The sequence below is a fragment of the Crocuta crocuta genome, unplaced genomic scaffold (assembly GCF_008692635.1).
Source record: "Crocuta crocuta isolate KB4526 unplaced genomic scaffold, BGI_CrCroc_1.0 scaffold96, whole genome shotgun sequence".
Lineage (NCBI taxonomy): Eukaryota > Metazoa > Chordata > Mammalia > Carnivora > Hyaenidae > Crocuta > Crocuta crocuta.
In genome coordinates, this window is record NW_027531522.1 from 4274827 (window position 1) to 4280006 (window position 5180).

Consider the following 5180-nt stretch of genomic DNA (forward strand, 5'->3'; position numbering starts at 1 on the left):
GGTACATCAGTACCGTTAACTATGGAAATAACACGTTTGGTCAGCCGACTGATGTTGTTAGTTGGATAACTATTTAATATATCATACCATTTATCCTTGTTGCCCATCTGTTTTCCAACTTTATTATCTAGCAGTGGCAATGTTTATTTTCCACCGTGTTTGTTTGTGTGTGCTTAGCGGTGTTGGTGTCTGGTGCTTATCTGGCCAACGAACACAGAAACGTTTACTGGATTCATCATGAGTAACTAATAAATTAATGTTGGTGAAAGGAGTAGTTAATTAGCTCTAATCTTCACAGTAAGGATCATTAGCATTTAATGAGAATTAATAATTTCATAAGACATGGAAATATATTGCCGCAAGCCAAGTAGTTTATAACCATAGTTCTGCAAATTGCTATTTAAATTTAATGAGTAACATTTTCACATATTGTTAGACGATCTGTAATATTTTTATGTTACGCTTCTAGGTGCAATAGAATGTATACGAGGGTCATGTAATTTCTGTGTAAAGTATTACCATCAACCGGACCTGAGATTCTGTCCCACTGTGAAATGCTGTTCCACTTTTCCTGGCTAACATCTACTTCAGTGTCACCCCTGCTTTCTTTGAGAAGCTCTCTCCACTTTCCTACGTCGGTTCATTGCCTTATTCTCATGACGCTCCATTCTGAATCTTTCAGAGTACTTCCTGCCATTTCCAAACATGTATTTACTTGCATGTTTTTACGTGGTTAACGCTTCTCTCCCTATTTGATTACAAGTGTCATGGAAGGCAAAGGACAAAGGTGAATGATTTAATGAGCCAAGACTCCAAGTGTGAAGGAGACCAGGTACTCTCAAAGTCTCATTTTTCTTCATTAGCTATAAATGCATCAGGGGTCATTTGGAGGCATCAGGTTGAATCATTTCAAGAGTTTTAACAGCCAATATTGGAATATTCTTAGAAACCTGTGGCTGCGTTGCCTAATATTACCTCAGACGTAGGCCTTATATACTTAAATAAATACTTAAACGTAAAACCAAATATCTATCCAGTTAACATCATTTACCATTGATTGTGGTGCTGAATAAAGATCAGTTTTGATTGTTTTTCTCTCTAAGTTACCTTGCTTGGGAATAGAGTGCTACAACTAGAAAACAAACCCTAATGTGTCCTGACTGTCCCATTGGATTCAGGGAGGCTCTGAAGGGTTGAAAATTGTTCCTCTACTCTTTGAAAACATTTGACACTGCCTTGTGTGATTCTCCTACGGTGTCCTTTGTTTTGGCAGAGTTATTCTCTACATATGCTTTATTTTTAAGAGTAACTTCACAAAACTATCTTTAGACTAAAATCTGTATTAGGAAAGAGAAAATTACTGCTCGCTCAGCTGTGAAAACGTCACCATTTTGTTTTCATTGTTTTAAATGTTTATTTATTTTTAAGAGAGAGAGACAGAGCATGAGGTGGGGAGGGACAGAGAGAGAAGGAGACACAGAATCAGAAGCAGGCTCCAGGCTCCCAGCTGTCAGCACAGAGCCTGATGCGGGGCTTGAACTCATGAGCCAGTAAGATCATGACCTGAGCCGAAGTTGGACACTTAACCAACTGAGCCACCGAGGTGCCCTAAAAACATCACCATTTTAAATAAAGCGTAACTGCATTATGAAGTGTTGACACTGATACTCTATGACATAATCCCTGCGTCTTAATTGGATAGAGCCTCATTTCTACTCCTCTCTCAGCTTTCTACCTCCTTCCATCTGACAATTGCCATTTCATCTTTCTGGAATACAGCTGTGATCATGCCATGCCTCCCTGACTCCTGAACCCTCAGAGGATCTCTCCTAGCCTCAGAATCAGTGCAGACTCCTCAGGACATGGTCTTTGAGGCTATCATGACCTGACCAAAGCCAACATTTCTGGTCTTAAAATCCTCTGCTCTCTCCTATCAATCCTCCCCATGGCTCAAACCAAAGCACTTGCTTCTCCCCACTCACAAGCTACATTTTCCCAGGTGCATGCCATCTTGTTAGTGACAGCTGTCTCCTCTATCTGTACATCCCAAATGCTACTACAGTTCAAGGACCAGTTTAGTTGTCTTGTCCTTCATCAAGCTGTCCTAAGCACCCGAGCCCCAGCCTCTCGCCTACAATAGCATTTTGTGTCCCTGTCTTATGACATGACTTTCTACCCTATCTTATGCTTATTAATATTCATCACTTACATCTATATCTAATTTCCCTTACTGTGAAAAATGATCACCGAGAGATGGATTTCTGCTTCATTTTCTCATCTCCTGAAATGCTTAGGATAGTTCTAGTTTGGCAGGATGGTGCAATTCTGAAGGAATTAACATGAGATAAATACTATGATGTAGTAATGAAATACTTCTGGTTTCAGGATGTGTCTGTTTTATATTGTGGTATACTTGGTACACACGTGCTAAAATCTTGATGTATTTCGGTTATGTTTCACAAAACTTGCTAAGCCAGGATTGGCAAATAATGGGGGTCAGAACATATTGCCCCCCAAATGGCACTTTAGCATATCGTTTATTTTGAGCTAAAGGCAATTGAGAAATGGCAGATACAGGATTGGCTCTCTGCCCTCCTTCTTTCTACCCAGAAGTAACGCAGAAATTTCCCATGAGAAAGGTGCCCTCCCTATAACAGAAAGAGAAGAACATTCTTATTACCCAAGTCAGGGAATCGATGCTGACAGCAGCTTTTCTCTTTTGCGGGAGCCTAGAACGCTAGGATCAGAACATTTTTGTTCTAGTTCTAGCTCTGCGCCCAACTAAGTGTGCTTGCTTACGTAGTTATTACGTTTTCAATACTGTAACAAACATCCTCAAACCCACTGTGCAAAACAAAAGTGAGGACCTTGACAAATAACCTAAATCTTAACCATATGGCTTCTTCCCCATCTCCTCCCCTTGCCTTCCCTGACCTCAAGTAACCCTTGTCCTGAATCTTGCATTCATATTTTTCCCCTTTCACTTAACTTTGTTTTATTGCATCTGTATGTTTTCTTGAAAGAATTTTCTGTTTTAGTTGTTTTTAGCCTTAAAAAGGTATTAGTCCAAGTTACCTGAATGGCTCAGTCAGTTAAGTGACTTCAGCTTAGGTCACGATCTCACAGTTCGTGGGTTTGAGCCCCGTGTCGGGCTCTGAGCTGACAGCTGAGAACCTGGATCCTGCTTCAGATTCTATGTCTCCCTCTCTGCCCCTCCCCTGCTTGCTCTCTCTCACTCTCTAAAAAAGAAATAAACATTAAAAAAAGAAGGCATTAGTCTACCTCCAGACTTACCTTTTGTGCACCAGTGTATTTTTATTGTTTAGACCAGTCTGAGTTGGGGTTTTCTGTACTTGCAACATGAAGAGTTATAACTGATTATATGATAGGCTTAACCGGAATGAAGGACATGGTCTCTTTTCACATTTGCTTAAATGGGCTGAGAGTGTTTACAAGTGGCTTACAGCAACGTTCTAATGCACTCAGGCTTCTTATAGGGCAATGATGGGCTCTTAGAGGTGGATTTCCTATCAGAAATCCACGATGCACGTGAGTATGTTAAAAGTTCAGAAAAGTCACAGAACAAAATTTTGCCTTGTTTAATTCAATGACTCCTAGATTTATTTGACCACAAAACCTCTTTCTTCCCCCATAGAATGCAATACACATGTTGAGAAATACTACTAGTGGTGACCCACTGGGCAGTTTGACACTAGAGAACACTGTTAACTTCGACTCTTATAGATTTCTGTATAGTTGATTCCAGCTGTCAGAAATAGCAGAAGTGATGGGAATGGAGAGGTGGAGATAAATTGAAGAATTACTTAAGAGACAAAGCAGTGTGTTGCTGATTAAGTAGGGGTATTGAAGCCAGACTATAGGAAGGTTTATAACATATTGGGTTTTATGTAACTTTCTGACCTTCAGGTAGAGACATTCATCAGGCCTTTGGGGGAGAGCTTTTGTGTAAGAGAGACATGTTTCAAACTATAAGACTTTATTTGATTTCGCTAGGAAAGTCTATGGAGAAACAAAAGCATTGGACAGAGCACAGACCCCAGGGAACCTCAGCTCTTAAGCGAGAGAAGAAAGAGGGACAAAGAACACAGAAAGGAAGAAATAGTCAAAATGTAGGAGGGGCCTCAGAGGCAGTAGCATCATGGAATGCAAGAGTGGGAAGTTGAAGACAGAAAGAGTGATTAACTGAGTGTTATGTGGAAACTAATTTGACAATAAACTATTTGTAAAAAAAAAAAGATATAAAGTAATCATTTATAAAAAAAAAAAAGAGTGATTAACGGATTTCCACGTAACAGAGGGTGTTAGCAGACGTGTGATGGCTCATAGAGGCAACGTTGTTAACTTTTCAGGAGTTTTGGAATCCGGATGATGCCAAGTTAGTGGCTGAAATCAGCCATGGTGAATCTATTGTACCACTGAAAGTGTAATACACTATAAACTCAGGCTTCCTGACCCCTGCTCTGAGAAGGTGATTGTTCAATAGTGATTGTCACGGCACTGGATAAAGACCAACAAAGGGTCTTCAAATTTGTCAGAAAATTTTGCCTGGGATTCTTTTGGTTGGTGGATCAGACGCCAGATTACAGTGAGTTAAAGAGTGGGAAGTATGAAAATGCAGAAGCTTTAATGAGAAAGGAAGATGTAAATTATAGCCAAGGGATAATGTGAAGTCAGGGAAAGGAGAAAAAAGGCATATTTGTGACTCTGAAGGATGTTTATGGAAGAGAGAGAAAACAAGGCTAAGGTGCATGGTGACGTTCTCAGGGGAGGAAGGAGAGGATAGTATTCAGGACACAGGTGTAGGCAAACGTGGGTATGAGTGGAGATGGCTTATCATCTAAGACTGGAGGCAAGATGAAATCTCTAAGAAGGAGCCAACATTTGCCATTCAACCTGCATTTAACCATGTGGGACTCCACATTTCTCTTCAAGTAACCTTGGCTGCTTCTGACTTTGGAAGCTAGCAGTTGTTGCCATTTGTATTTCTTTTGGGCAAAAAGCCTGGATCTTTCCCTGAGTACAACATACAACACTATTTTAAAAAACATTTTAAATGTTTATTTATTTATTTTTGAGAGAGAATGAGAGAGACAGAGAGACAAAGAGAGAGTGCGAGCAGGGGAGGGACAGAGAGACAGAGGGAGAAGGAGAATCCCAGG